A 16,398-nucleotide genomic window follows, 5' to 3' on the forward strand; every position below is an offset into this window, starting at 1 on the left:
AGCAGCCTCAGCAACTTAGTGAGACCCTGTCTCAAAATAAAAAACTATAAAGAGCTGAGGCTATGTCTCGGGTTGATAAGCACCCCTGGGTTCAGTTCCCAGTACCAAAAAACAATAATAATAAAAAAAAGTATTAAAGGAAACTACAGTGAACATTAAGTAGTCTTAGCAGAGAAAGAGACTCTCAAGACACACAAGGATGGGGATGGGCAAATGAACTTTTGCTGTTGTAAGATTGTTACATTTGTGCAAAAGGCAGTAAATAGGAAGTATAAGTGTTGTGTATAAAGTGAGAAGAGGGAAGGGTGATATAAGAAGTATGAAAAGGCATTATATTGACTGTAATAGCTCTGGTAAGTTAAGGGTGAATATTGTTAGCCCTAGAGTAACTACTACAACAACTTAACAAAGAGAGAGATATCTGAGAAGCCAGCAGAAGAAAACATTAGAAACAGTTAACCTGAAGGAAAGGAATTTTTATTTTATTTTATTTTATTTTATTTTATTTTTTACAGTACTGGGAATTGAATCCAGGGATGTTCTACCACTGAGCTGCATTCTCAGCCCTATTGATTTTTTAAATTTATACACAGGGTCTTGCCAAGTTGTTGAGGCTGACCTTGAATTTACAATCCTGCCTCAGCCTCCTGAGTTGCTAGGACCATAGGGGTGTGCCATCATGCATGGCTAGAAGAAAGGAAATTTTGATATATGCTACAACATCAATGAACCTTGAAGACATTAGTTCGAGAGAATATGACAGCCGGGCGTGGTGGTGCATGCCTGTAATCCCAGCTGCTCGGGAGGCTGAGGCAGGAGGATGGTGAGTTCAAAGCCAGCCTCATCAAAAGGGAGACACTAAGCAACTCAGTGAGATCCTGTGTCTAAAAAAAATATTAAGTATGGAGATGTGGCTGTGGTCAAGTGCCCCTGAGTTCAATCCCCAGGCCCCCCCCCCACCAAAAAAAGAATAAGCCAGTCACAAAAGGACAAATGTTATATTACTCTGTTTTCATGATGTGCCTAGAGTATTCAAATTCATAGAGAAGTAGAATGGTGGTTGCCAGGAGCTGGGAACAAAGGGAGTGGAGAGTTGGTGTTATTGGGTATGGTATTTCACGTTTGCAAGACAAAATGACTTCTAAGATAGATGATGGTGATAAATGTATAGTGTTGGTGTGGATGTATTTAATGCTGCAGAATTGTACATTTAAGAATGATTAAAATGTTAAATTTTATATTACTTATATTTTACCACAATAACAAAATGTTTTAAAAAAGAATAGGCAAGGCTGGGCATGATGGCGCACGCCTGTAACCCTAATGACTCCAGGAGACTGAGGCAGGAGGATCTTCTCAGGTTCCAGGCCAGTCTGGGCAACTTAGCAAGACCCTGTCTCAAAAAGTAAAGGCTGGGGCTGTAACTCAGTGACAGAGCGCTTGCCTAGCATTGTATGAGGTACAGGGTTCCATCATTAGCACCACATAAAAATAAACAAAGTCATGCTGTCCATCTACAACTGCCAATAAAATAAAAGGACTGGGGATGTAGCTCAATGGTAGAGTGCCCCTGTACTAGTACTCTAGTACTACCAAAAATAAAAATAAATAATTAATTTTAAAAAATAATAATCAAGGATATAAGAGAATACACAGTTTATCAGTATTAGGAAGATAAGTGGATATATTACTACAAATTCTACCCTGCATTAAAAGGGCAGTAGGGTAGCCAGGCATGGTGGTGAACACCTATAATCCTAGTGACTTGAGAGGATAAGGTAGAAGGATTGCAAGTTCCAGGCAACCTGGCAATTTAGTGAGACCCTATTTTTAAAAAGGCGGGGTGGGCGGTGCTGGGGATATAGTTTAGTGGAGCCTCGCTGAGTTCAGTCCCAGGTACCATAGAAAGGGGGCAATAGAGGAATATTGTGACCAATTTTATGTTTAAAAAATTGACAATTTGGATGTAAAAGACAAAATCCTCAGAAAACACAGCTAACTGAAAACTGAATCAAGAAGAAATTGAAGTCTGAATACCCTATAACATACTAAAGAACATGAGTTCATAATCAGAAAGCTTCAGACTCAGATGATTTCACTGATGAGTTCTATACACATTTATTTAATGTCTTCACTTTTTAGTGAAGTAATATGGATATAGTATCTCTCTACAAGCAAATGTAAGGGGATTATGTATAAATTTGCTTCAAGAGACTATTCATATTTGAACAGAAATTCACAAATGCCTAGAGGTCTTGTTATTATAAAATTATGTCAGAATCTTACTGATATAAATATGCATCAGTACTAATTATAGAGTTAATAACTAAATCATCCACAGCAAACTGAACTTAAGGCTAAGCTAGCTTAAATTTATAATTTAAAATGCAGAATTACAGTGATTGCACACTATGTCCAAGACAGCCATGGTGAAGCACTGCTAACAGAGTGCATTTCAGAGAATCATAGGGATTCTGTGTGGCTTTGGGCATGCGTGAATAGTCATATAGTTGGACATTGCATGCTATGCAGTCTTCTTAATGCGATAGTGATTTAGAATTCACACAAGTAAAATACTAATTTGGTTTTACTTCTACCACATTTCTTATAATTCATTAATTTATTTTACAGGTTTGTAATAAGTAGGTGAGGTCTAATTATAAACACAAATAAAGTTTGTGGAATTCCATAAGTTACAAAGAATGGACTTGCATTTTTGGATGAGTTTGCAGACTATTAGAAAAACCCATCAGTAGGCCATGGACCATACTCTGAGAAACAGTATTGTTCTGAGCAGATGTGTCTGGGGGGAGGGATGCAGAGAGCTCTCTGTTGGCTGTCTTTTGCTGTCTACTGTTTTGCCACCTTGCTGATCTCAGGGTCTAAACTTCATTTTAAGCAGTCTCTTCTCAACTGCTACCTTTATCAATATCTTGCTTGATGAAAGTTCTCCCTGCTTCGAATGAGCTCTTCTTTCTGTAAGGATTCCCCTTGCTGGGCCTCTGATAACCCAAGTCTTCATATCACAGAATTCATATGCTCCTTGAGAGCTAGGAGAGCTGCTGCTAAGTGTGGGGATGCTCACGCATAGCCTCTTGCTGTACCTGGAAGCTCTGCATCCCTTCCACCCAAACCCTGCTCCTGGCACGGTTGACCCTTAGGATCCATGTTATCTCTCATCTCTTTCCAGTCCAGACACCTTCAGAGAATGACAATTCATTAGAGAAATCTGGACCCATATACACATTCGATTGATTTCTCTCTTTAAAGAGGAGAGGGACTTGCCTTCTTAGCTATTAAAATATTTTTAATGCCATACTGTGAAAACTGCTAAGACGGGGGGAAAAAAAAAAAGAAGTTTTAAAAATAGAGTACTCAGACATAAAACCCATGTACTTAGGAATTTACCAGAGCGTGAGGTAGTACCCCAAATCAAAGGAGAAAGGGCATCCTGTGTTATAGATGATTCAGACAGAACCCGTCCACACCAACTCTAATAAGTACAAAGGTGGACTTTAGATGGATTAAGGATTTAAAGGAAAATGGCAAAATCAGAAAGTAGTAAAGAAGGATAAAAAATTATCATTGTGATTTAGGTGTCTAAGGGAGGGATTAAACAAAACCTTAAGTGCAAAAAAACATGCAAAAATTGATGAATTGGGGCTGGGGATGTGGCTCAAGTGGTAGCATGCTCGCCTGGCATGCGTGCGGCCTGGGTTCGATCCTCAGCACCACATACCAACAAAGATGTTGTGTCCACCGATAACTAAAAAATAAATATTAAAATTCCCTCCCCCTCTCTCTCTCTCTCTCTCTCTCTCTCTCTCTCTCTCTCTCTCTCTCTCTCTCTCTCTCCCTCTCCCTCTCCCTCTCCCTCTCCCTCCCTCCCTCCCTCCCTCCCTCTCTCCCTCTCTCAAAAAAACAAAAAACTAAAATTGATGAATTTGTTTTAAAAAAATTCAAGGATTTTGTGCTGATAATATAGACAATATACAGAGAATATACCAGGAGAAGAAAAATTCAAGTATTTAAAATTCACAAGGGTTAGTGTCTAGAATGAACAAGGGACTTCTGTAGTCAAGAAGAAAAAGGCAGCAATCTCAGTAGAAAATGGGCAATTTACAGAATTCAGAAATACATAAGGCTAAGCATATGAAGAGATAACCAAACTCTTGGACTGTAAGAAATATCCACATTAGAACAAAATTGTCACGTTCCTCATAAAACACTCAAGGTCACTCCAGGGGAACAGGGCTGCATGAATAACCACACAAGAGACAGAGATACCATTTCTTTGGCTCCTTTGACCTTAGGGGTCCATGAAAAGAGAGAAAGAGAGAGCCCCGTGCTGAACCCTTTTATTGAGGAGAAGCCATTCAAATGAGGCAAGGGGTCAGGTTTCAGGGGGTTGAGTCTAGCTTCCTGATGTCTGCTGTTAGCAGGTTGACTGACACCTGGGTAGGCCACATCCAAGGGCACAGTAAGAGAACGGGACACACAAAGGGCGTTTCCATGGAACTGTCTATCCCAAACAGGGCAAAGGAATAGATAAATGTAGCTCAGTGGGTGGGGCAAAACACCTATCTGAAGATGCGACCTCAAACTTCTGGGACCGGGGCAATGTCCAGGTCACTACAAAATGTAGTGATGGTCAAAAGCCTCTCTGCTCTAGGACAGAAGACGTGACTCATTCAGAATGACTCCCCACACAAAATACCATTTTGTGCCTTTTATAAGACAAAAATTATTAAAATGGATAATGACACATATTGGCAGGAAGGTGAAAATATTGTAATCTGTGTCCTTTGCTGTTGGGAAGATAGTCTGGTATAGCTATTTTGGAGAGCCATCTAATGATAATTAAAGGCCAAGTATATGCATATGCTTTTCCTAGCAAATCTCCTTTGTTTATTTTCTACATAATTTATCATAGATATGCATTATTTGTTGACTGAAGGAGTTGGAAATGAATACATTTCCATCCTGGGATGGGGGTTATAGGCAAGAAGTGGGGTGTTTAAAAGATAAAAAATTCAGACATAAGATAACATGAATGGAACTTAAAACAGCCTGAGTAAAAAAAGGAAACAATAAAACAATTTCATTTCTATGAATTATAAAGAGATATATGATGAGATTCTTAAATAGGATGTAATAAGTGTAAACCTTAAGATTAAAAATTGAGGGCTAGGGATGTGGCTCAAGCAGTAGTGTGCTCGCCTGCAGTGCGCAGGGCGCTGGGTTCAATCCTCAACACCACATATAAATAGAATAAAGATTTTGTATCCACGTAAAACTAAAAAATAAATATTTTTTAAAAAAGATTAAAAATTGATAAATTAAACTTTGCCCAAGGGCTGGGGTTGTGGCTCAGAGGTAGAGTCTTTGCTTAGTATGCATGAGGCACTAGGTTCAATCCCCAGCACCTCATAAAAATAAATAAATAAATAAACAAGGGTATTTAAAAAAAAGACACCATGTTTAAAAAAAAATTACTTTGCCCAAACTAAAATTTTCTGCTTTTCAAAGATACTCCTAAGAAAGATAAGTCACAGAATGAAAAAAATTCATATTTATACATATTTATTTTAGAATATTCAGTAGTTGTATGTATTTGTATAATACATTTAAATTTTTAAAATTTATATGTATTATACAAATACATATAACTATAAGCAAAACAGTAAAAGATTTGAAGATAATAATAAGCAAATAATAAGCAAACAATAAAAGATTTGAAGAGACACTTTACAAAAGAGGATATAAGAATGACTCATAAAAACACAAAAATATTCTCTATTAGTCATCAGGGAAATACAAAACCACAGTAACATTAGATATTGATCAGAATGGTTGAAGTTTAAAGAAACATGATAACAAATTGTTAGCAAGGAGGTACAGGCCACAGAACTCTTATGTATTGCTGTTGCAAATGTAAAACGTATAACCACTTTGGAAACCGGTTTGGCAGTTTCTTAGAAAGAAAAACATATACTTGCCAAATGACACAAGTCATTCCATTAAGAATTTGTGCAAGAAAAATGTAAACATATGTTCACATAAAGACCTGTACCTGAATTCTGATAACAGTTCTATTCCTAACATGCCCAAACTGGAAAATAGCACAGTTGCCATGCAACAGATGAATGGACAAACAGATGCGGTGTGACCGCACAACGGGTTACTATTTGGCAGTGAAAAGGAACAAACTTGATATAGGCAACACAGCAACATGGTGTTGAATATCAAATTCATTATTCTGAGCAAAAGACCCCAGATAGAAAAGAACACATATTGTATGGTTCCATTTGTATAACATGGAAACTTATCATTAATAATTTAAAAGCAGATCAGTAGTTGCCTGGGGTGAAGAGTGAAGAGGGAGGAAGGGATTGCAAAGTTACGTGATTAATACATACATGCATTAAAAGAAGATGAACTGTACACACACGTCCATTAGACACAATAGAATGATTGCTTTTGAAAGAGAAGGAATGAAGAGGGGGAATAAAAATGATGACTTGATTTACATTATTTTCTGGAGGGTTCCTTACAACCCAATATGGTTGATTGGATAATTGTTTCTGTATACCTGTTCATTGTGTGATAATTAGGAGGATGACCTATCTAAGCACAAGGAAGAAGGCCCTTAGGAAGCAGAAAGGCCAACATGTACACTAAACATTGCCATGAGAAAGGAGGGAATACTGAAATAGGTATACCGTGTTCATAGGTTAGAAGACATGTTATTGTTAAGATATTGAATCTCCCCAATTAAAAAAAATAATCGACGTATTCTCAGTCAAAAGAAGGCTTGGGGTCTCTCTCTCTCTCAAAGTTGACAATCGATTATTTATTTATTTATTTGTTGTAGTTGGGCACAATATTCTTATTTTATTTATTTATTTTTATGTGGTGCTGAGGATCGAACCCCACACGTGCTAGGCGAGTGCTCTACCACTGAGCCCCAGTCCATGATTTTTAAATTTCTATGGAAATACAGACAGTCTAGAGTGGTTAGAACCATTTTGAAAAAGAGCCAAGTTGAGGGGTTTACATTGCCTGCTTTTAAAATTTACTATGAAGCTATATAGTAACCAAGATACAGTTGTGCTGGTGTAAAGTTAGACATGAAAATCAATGGATCAGAAAATAGAATTCGGAAATGGACCCACACATGTATTGCCAATTGATCTATGTGTGGAGGGGTACTAGGATTGAATCATGGCTGCTTGCCCACTGAATTACATTCCCAGCCCTTTTTTATAAATTTGAGATAGGGTCTCATTAAGTTGCTGAGGTTGGCCTCAAACTTGTTATCCTCCTGCCTGAGCCTCCCAGGTTAACTGGGATTACATGTACACCTGCTGTTATTTAAGTGAGAAGAGAGAATTTCTGTGATGTGGGAGGGGGCCAAGTAGCAGAAAAACCCCACCAATTGACTTTTGACAAATACACGAGAAATCAATCCAAAGGAGGAGATAATGTAATCTGTTCAATTTGCACACAGAAAAAGAATGAACTTTGTCTCTTACTACTCACCATATACAAAATTAACTTGGAATGGACCATATACCTATTTTTTACAATACCTTTATTTCACTGGTTTACTTTTATGTGGTTCTGAGGATCGAACCCAGGGTCTCACACGTGTGAGGCGAGCACTCTACCACTGAGCCACAACCCCAGCCCTTGGTAACAATTTTTTAAAGAAGACATTAAAAGCCTTCATCAAAGGCTTCATCAAAAGTAAAAATGTTACTTCACCAAAAATGACTTCATCAAGAGTGAAAACTCAGCTGGGTTTGATGGCTACTCAGGAGCAACTTAGCCTTGGACAACTTAGTGAGACCCTGTCTCAAAAAAGGTTTTTTTTTAAAGAAGGGCGCTGGTGCTCAATGGCATAGTGCTTGCCTAGCATCTGTGAAGCCCTGGGTCCAGTTCCCAGTAACACCATCATCAACAACAATAACAGAAGTAAAACCTAGGTTTTCAAAACAATACTGTTACAAAAATTAAAATTAGGGGTTGGGGTTGTGGCTCTGTGGTAGAGTGCTCAACCTAGCATGCCCAAGACACTGGGTTTGATCCTCAGCAGCACATAAATGTAAATTAAAGATATTGTGTCCACCTAAAACTTAAAAATAAATATTTAAGAAAAATTAAAATTAAAAGCAATTCTCCCACAGACAGGGAGAAAATGTGCAAAACATATACAACAGAAGACTTATATTTTGAATATACAAAGAACTCTTAAAACTTATAATAAGAAGACAAAACAACAACAAAAACAGTTAAAAATGGGCAAGAGCTGGGCATTGTGGCACATGCCTGTAATCCCAGCAGCTCGAAAGGCTGAGGCAGGAAGATTGAGAGTTCAAACCTAGCCTCAGCAAAAGAGAGGCACTATCAGTGAGACCCTGACTCTGAAATACAAAATAGGGCTGGAGATGTGACTCAGTAGTCTAGTACCCCTGAGTTCAATCCCTGGTCACCCCGCCCCTCAAAAAAAAAAAAAATGAGGCAAAGAAGGGATGGGAATGTAGCTCAGTGGTAGAACATTTGTTTAGCATGCATGAATGAGGTCCTGGGTTCAGTCCCCAGCACCCCACAAAAGGGGGGACAAAGGTATAAATAGCCACTTCATTAAAATAGATATACAGATGGCAAAGAAGCACTTGAAAAGATACTCAGCATAATTAGTAATTAGCAAGGAGTGTAAATTAAAATCATGGTCAGATGTTACTTTTAACCTTTGAAGGACTAAAATTAAAGAGAAACTATATTAGGTATTGGCAGTGATGGAAAGTACCTATTATACTTTGCACTGCTGGTGGGAATGTACATGGTACAAACACTCTGAAAAAGTTTGGTAAATGTTTGAAAATTAAACACTTTCCACCATATCTCCAGCCATTCCTCCCTGAGAGAAATGGCATACACAGTGGAATACTACTCAGGATTAAAGGCAGGAGGGAGCAATGGGGCTGGACGGCACATGTTCACTAGCTTCATTGTTGTGATGGTTTCACAGAGACGTGTGAATGCGTCAAAACTGATCAAGTTCTACACATTGTGTAGGAGCACCTTTCCGCCACTATGTCCTTCTGCCGATGTTCTGCCTCTCCTCGGTCCAAAGCCATGGAACCAGCTGATTGTGGACTAAAACCTCAGAAAACATGAGCCATAATAAATCTTTGCTCCTGTCAGTTGTTTTTCTCAGGTATTTGTCATAACAATGAAAAGCTAACACATACGTTAATTATAACTCCGTAATGCTTCTAAAAAATAGCCAGGGACAAAAAGATTACAATCAAAGGAACAAAAGTTCAGCTGACAGTTGGCTTCTCAAGAGCAGCAATAAAAGCCAGAAGATGGTTAACTGTTTATCATTTTTAAAGAAAACAACTGTCAACCTAGAGTCTCTGTATGCCATGAAACCATCTTTCAAGAATGAGACAAATACTGAAGAAAATTTACTACTAGTAAAGTTTAAACTTCCAGAAAGGAGATCAGGAAGGAGTGATAAGTAAAGAAAATGGTAAACATGTGAGAAACCCAAATAAACATTGCCTATGTACCCCTCTCAAAAGACAGTATGCCCAGTCAGCATTTGGCTTTGCTAAATGCAAAGGGATGAACTAAACTACTGGTTAGTGATATAATTTAAGTTGAGAAAGGGTGTTAAGAGTTAAAGCATTTTTCTTGTATTATTTAGCAATATGATTAGATATGTTGATAAACTTGGACTTTTATGTGAGGGGGGCGCAGTACTAGGTATTAAACCCAGGGGCACTTAACCCCTGAACCACATCTCCACCTCATTTTATTTTTTGTTTTGAGACGGGGTCTTGATAAGTTGCTTAGGGCCTTGCTAAGTTGCTGAGGCTGGCTTTGAACTTGTAGTCCTCACCCCTCAGCCTCCTAAACTGTTGGGATTATAGATATGTGCCGTTGCACCCAGCACACTTGGTCTTTCTCAAGTTAAACATGCAGGTGAGATCTCTAGGCTAACTACTACAAGTAAAGAAAGTGTATAAAGTATGTAATTTAGAAACTAGGGCTGGGGTTTAGCTTAGTGGCAAAGCACTTGCCTAATAGGCAGGAGGCCCTGGGTTTAATCCCTAGTACCTCAAAAAGAAAATTAAAAAAGAAGAAGAAGAAGAAAAAAAATGTAACGAGGGAAAAAAGAAAATATTGTTGAAGGAAGAAGCCAGTATTTAACACGGGAACTAAAAGCTAAATGTGTCTGTAGTTTGCACCCTGAGAGACACAGTTTCTTCAAACACAGTAAAGAGCTATCTTTTATAGAATTGTCATTCTTAAAGTTGGATCAAAGGTATTTTCATATTAATAAAAAGATGGTAATTGGGACTAGGATTGTGGCTCAGCAATAGAGTGCTTACCTAGCATGAGCAAGGCCCTGGGTTCTATCCTCAGCACCACATAAAAAAATACATAAATTAAAGAAAAAAAAAGATGCCAATTGCCTGTGGCACTGTGTCAACATCTGCACTGATACTATTAGTGAATACGACTTATCACACCATAGTATGAATCTAGCAGGGGAATCAAACTGTGCACTCCTTGTCTTTTTATGGGTAACTGCCACACAGTTTTTTTTTTTAATATTTATTTTTTAGCTGTAGTTGGACACAATACCTTTATTATTTTTTTATTTATATGTGGTGCTGAGGATCGAACCCAGGGCCTCACATGTGCTAGGCGAGTGCTCTACCGCTGAGCCACAACCCCAGCCCAGTTTGTTTTTTTTTTTAAGCCAGTTTTACTTAAGAGTGTTATTGATGAACCAGGTTTAATTTCATTAGATCTTGACTTATTTTTTAAAATTTATTTGTTATAATTAGTTATACAAGACAGAAGAATGCATTTAACTTTGATATACATAGATGGGATATAATTTCTCATTTTTCTGAGTGTACATATTGCAGAATCATATTGCTTATGCAGTCACATATATACATACAGTAATAATGTCTGTTTCATTCTACCATCTTTCCTATCCCCATATCCCCTCCCCTTCCCTCTACCTAAACTAAGGTAACACTATTCATCCCTAGTGCCCCTGCCTTATTGTGAATTAGCATCCGTATATTAGAGAAAACATTCAGCTTTTGGTATTGGGGATTGGTTTATTTGCTTAGCATGGTATTCTCCAACTCCAATTATTTGCTGGCAAATGCCATAATTTTACTCTTCTTTAGAGCTGAGTAATATTCCATTGAGTATATATACCACATTTTCTTTATCCATTCATCTATTGAGGGATACCTAGGTTGGTTCTATAATCTAGCTGTTGTGAATTGAGCTGCTATAAACATTGATGTGGCTGCATTAGTAGTATGCTGATTTTAAGTCTTTTTTAAAAAATATTTATTTTATTAGGTGTAGATGTAGAGCACTTGCTGGGCATGTGTGAAGCCATGGGTTTCATCCACAAAACAACAGGGGCAAAAAAATAAAGACAAAAAGAAAAGGAACAATCAGTATTTTCCTAGGTAGTTAGAAATCTTCTATTCTCAATAGAAAAATATGAACATTGGAAAGTTGTGTCTGATTCATTCTGTCGTTTTTATTCCCACCCCTCCTCCTTTCCCTTCATTCCCCTTTGTCTATTCCAGTGAACTTCTCCACCCTCCACTCCAACATTGCATAATTTTAAAACCAGGTTAAACATCTATTTTCTTTATCATTTTTTTTCTTTTCTTTTTTGGTATCATGGATTGAACCCCGGGTGCTTAACCACTGAGCCACATTCCCCCATCCATTTTATTTTTTATTTCATGACAGGGTCTCACTAAGTTGCTTAGAGCCTTGCTAAATTGCTGAGGCTGGCTTCAAACCTGTGATCTTCCTGCCTCAGCCTCCAAGTCTCTGGGATTATAGGTATGTGCCACTATACCCATCTTATTTCTTATAAAAACTTTCAAAATCCTTTTTTTTCTAGATTCTAGAAACATTCAGTTGTTGTCTGTAGTTGTCCCACCGTATAATAGCATACCAGAACTTCTTGCTTTTAGCTAATTATAACTTCGTAACCATTGATTAACCTTTCCTCCTCTGTCCCTCGATGCTAGTCTCCAAGCCTCTGGTAACTACCATTCTATTTTCACTCTCTATTAGATCGACTGTTTAAGATTCCAGATGAGTGAGATTGTGCAGTACTTGTCTTTCTGTGCCTGGCTTATTTCACTTAACATAATGATTTCCAGTTCTACCCGTGTTGTTGCAAAGAACAAGATTTCATTCTTCTGGATAAATAGTATTGCACTATATATGTAACCCCCCCTTTTTTTTAAATCCTTGTGTCACTTGATCAGCCTTCAGATTATTTCTGTTTCTTGCCTTCTGTGAATTGTGGTGTAGTGAACATGAGAGTGAGTGCGGTACCTCTTCAGTGTACAGATTTCCTTTCCTTTGGCTATATACCCAGGAGTGGGATTGCCAGGTCATATGGTGGTTCTAGTTTAGATTTTTTGAGAAGCTGCCTTACAGTTTTCCATAGTGTCTGTACTAATTTACATTCTCACCAAACAGTAAGTTAACATTTTCTCTACTCCTTGCCAGTGCTTGTTCTCTTGTTTTAATAATATCCATTCTTCCTCAAGTGAGGTAATATCTTCATTGTAGCTTGATTTGCATTTCCCTGATGATTAGTGATGTCACATATCTTTTCATACCCCTGTACCTGTTTGCTGTTGGTAAAATAATGCAGCCAAGAAAGAGAGGGGGGAAGAAGGGGAGGGGCAAGGGAAGGAATAAAGGAAAAAAAATGGCCAGCAGCAAAGTGTTTTGTTGAATCTGTGAAATGGGGTTCATTAACCATTTTCTCTACTTTTGTGTAGTTTAAAAGTTTCATTTTGGGTTGGGGTTGTGGCTCAGTGGTAGAGTGCTTGCCTGCATGTGTGAGGCACTGGGTTCAATCCTCAGCATCACATATAAATAAATAAAGTTCTATCAACAACTAAAATATAAAATTAAATTTAAAAAAGTTTCATTAAAAAATATCAAGCAAGGGAGCAGGATGTGCAGCTTCTGAGTGGGAAACTTGGTTGCTCTAGCAATGAGAGTGAATTAAAAATGGGTGATGTTGAGAAAGGCAAGAAGGTGTTTGTTCAGCGCATGCCCAGTTCCACAGTGTGGGAAAGAGGGGCAGCACGAGATGGGCCAGATCTCCATGGACTATCAGGAGGACATGTCAGCCTGCTGGATGCTCTTAGACACCAGCAAAAACAAAGGCTCCACCTGGGGGGAGGACACACTGATGGGGCATCTGGAGAATCCCAGAAGTCCATCCCTGGAACACAGGCAGTGTTTGCTGGCCATAGGAAGAAGAAGAAGGAGCACACTTAACAGTTACTTGAGAAAAGTTACTAAGGAGAAATAGGCACAGCCTTATTTACTACAAAACAGAAACGTCTCATGGCTTTTTCTGGGTGCAACATAATTTAATTGATGTCATATACCAGAATTTAGATCACGAATGGCTGACAGGATATTTTTGTTGGATAGTCCTGATTTAAGTGAAATTGGCTTGTAGTTAAATAGGTATATTTAAAACAATTTTGATAGTAATCCCAGTTTAGTAAATGCTATCACTATTTATAATAGTAAATACTATTAGAAAGATTTTCCCTCTCTAAAGATATTGTTGTACTTGATTAGTAATGTTTAACCTTTCACAAATATGGTGAATGCCATCTCAAAACTGGTTTTATGTTCTGGTTTCTATGTCTGGTTATGTGAACTGTATTTGAATACTGAGGAAAACCCCACAGTGTCTCAGAGCTGAGTGAGATTCACTGTATTTGTCTGTGTCCATTAGTCTACTAAAGGCAGTGGGTGAGGATAGGGAAGCAGTGTCTATTCTATGTTTTTGTTGATCATGCCATTTGATTAGAATTTCCTGTATCTAAAATGCTGCCTTTTCCTTTGGAAAGGCACTTAGTGTGGTTTATATTTAATGTTAAATAAAGAATATTTAACACTTCTCAAAAAAAAAAAAAAGTAAGTAACCATATTTGTAAGTAACCACAGCTGCCAAAGATCTTATTTAGGATCTGACCTTTTACTATTGTCCTTTGTGCTCTGTCTTCCTTCTGGTCTTTGAATTAATTTGTGATTACTTTGCAAGACCCTATGAAACAGTCTAGAGCAGGAGACAGTATTTTTAACCTCATCTTCCCCTACAAGTTTACTTTAATTGTATGGCAGAAAACTCAATTGTAGTTGAAAATGTTTGGGGCCATAGTTTTATCTCCCGTGAATTTTCCTGCCTTGCAGCATCCCTTTAAAACTCCTTTAATGGCCGGGTGTGATGGTGCACAGCTGTAGTCCCACCTACTCAGGAGGTGAGACAGGAGGATCACAAGCTGAAGGCCAGCCTGGGTGATGTAGCAAGACTTTATCTTACAATAAAATTAAAAAGTCTGGGATGTAGCTCAGTGGTAGAGCACCCCTGGATTCAACCCCCAGTACTGCAAAATATAAATCAATAAGTGAATATTTTTAAAATGCTTCAGTTTAGGCTATAGATACTACCATTTAAATAGAAGGGTATGGGCAATTATGTGTATATTCTTATTTGTACATCCATTAACATGTATATCTAGATTTGCATACACGTGTAAGGTAACTCGAGAAGCATGAAACCTGTAAATAGTAACTTTGATTTCTTTCCAGGAAGAAAACTGATAGCTGGGAGATAGATTGAGCGAGATTGCTAGGTGGAGGCTCGGGATATAGGATGAAAGGAACCAAAAGAAACCAACGACTAAGGAGCGGCAGGACGGTGGGGAAGAATCCTGAGAAGCTAGCGGGATGGGAGAAAAGTTTGAAAGGGCAAATTGTGCAGAGGCACCTACATGCGTTTCACCCAGCGTTTCCACTCCGAGGTATTTATCTATGGGATTCTTGCACACTTGGAAAAAGACCTGTGCACAGGATTACCCACTGCAGCATCTCTGTTCATCTGTTTGCAGCATTATTTTATGTATTTATTTTTGCTGTGCCAGGGATTGCTCTACTATCAGAGACGATCTACCACTGACCTACATTCCCAGCCCTTTTTAGAATTAAAAAAAATTTTTGAGACAGGTCTCCCTAAATCGCTTGGACTGACTTCAAATTGGCAGTCTTCCTAACTCATCCTCCCTAGTTGCTGGGACAACAGGCTGTACCACTGTGCGCAGCGACAGCATTGTTTTTAATCACAAATGCTTGGAAACAACTCAAATGTTCACTACTAGGGGACAAAGTAAATAAATTATGATTTCCCCATCCAGTGAGTGCTCCACCTCCAACCAGTCAGGGCTGCCTCCTCCTGTTTTGTGCCCAGCCACCAACTGCCTTTATATGGTAGTTCAGCTTTTTAATGGAGCTGTGATATGTAGCAGTCATCCTTAGCCACAAGAGGGCACAAGAACCTTTTGATTGCCATGGCATAGGCTGGTGCTGGATGTCACGTCTGGCAAAATCCTGCATGGAACAGTTTTTTAACTCACTCCAGACTGTGTGCACCTGGAAGGCAGGGCCAGTGTCTTTAGAGGAGGCTGTAAAGAGGTGGGAGGAGAGAATGCAGATTTTTGGAATCACTTTTACCTGCCATTTGGATTTCCTACCCTCCTGCAAATTAGGTAAAGAACTGGTTACAGTATTTAACCACTTTCAGAGCTTAAGCTCTGAAAATAATGTAAGACATTAGAGGCATTATTGCATAATAGAGTTTGTAAGCATTGAGGCTTTGGAGTTCCCACCCTACTTAACATCAAGTCCTGGTTTTGTGGCTTTGGGTCACTTACTGTCTGTGTCTGTTTTATTCAATGAGATAATCCAAATAAAGCTCTTAGCACTATGTTATGGTCAGCACTGAAAAAGAGTTGCTATAAGTATAATACCATGTATCCGAGATGGATACTAGGTCTTCAATAATTCTTGATATGTGGTTCTTAGTTATACATTTAATATTTCCTTGATTATAAGCAAGGTGATAATGTTGGTTTTAGGACAATTTCAAAGCTCCATTTCTTGGAGGAGCTTACGAAATATTTGTGACCGTTCATTTATTTTCTTGCAAATAATTTGTCTTTTATTAGTATGGTATATCCTGAATTTTTGCAGAGAGTCTTAATTTTAAAGATTCCATATATGATGATTTTGTGCATTTTTTTAAGAGAAAATTTGGTATTTGTGCCATATGCTGAGGCTGGGTTGGGCAACATGATATTGCTTGTTTCAGGTTGAGATCCAGGGAAAGCAAACTGAGATAAAGATCAGTGTGTGAAAAGCATACTAGGGAATGGTTTATGGGATCACGCACCTGGAAGGAAAAGAAATGAAGGAGATGAGGAAGGAGGAGAGAATCTTTTTTTTTTTTTG

At 38.2% G+C, this 16,398-nt stretch overlaps 1 protein-coding gene across 8 annotated transcripts in view; it reads left to right on the forward strand.

Annotated features, from left to right (window-relative positions):
• St3gal3 (ST3 beta-galactoside alpha-2,3-sialyltransferase 3) overlaps positions 1-16,398 on the forward strand; it is a 192,188-nt gene that overhangs the window by 33,786 nt on the left and 142,004 nt on the right. The window contains exon 1 of one of the 8 annotated variants that reach the window (XM_078026120.1): positions 11,854-11,907. The exons of the other annotated variants lie outside the window; for them this stretch is intronic. The gene's annotated coding sequence lies outside the window, so the exon portion shown is untranslated. Of the gene's footprint in view, positions 1-11,853; positions 11,908-16,398 lie in introns of those variants that run through there. 8 annotated transcript variants of the gene reach the window in all.

Source organism: Ictidomys tridecemlineatus, chromosome 11 (genome assembly GCF_052094955.1).
Source record: "Ictidomys tridecemlineatus isolate mIctTri1 chromosome 11, mIctTri1.hap1, whole genome shotgun sequence".
Classification (NCBI taxonomy): domain Eukaryota; kingdom Metazoa; phylum Chordata; class Mammalia; order Rodentia; family Sciuridae; genus Ictidomys; species Ictidomys tridecemlineatus.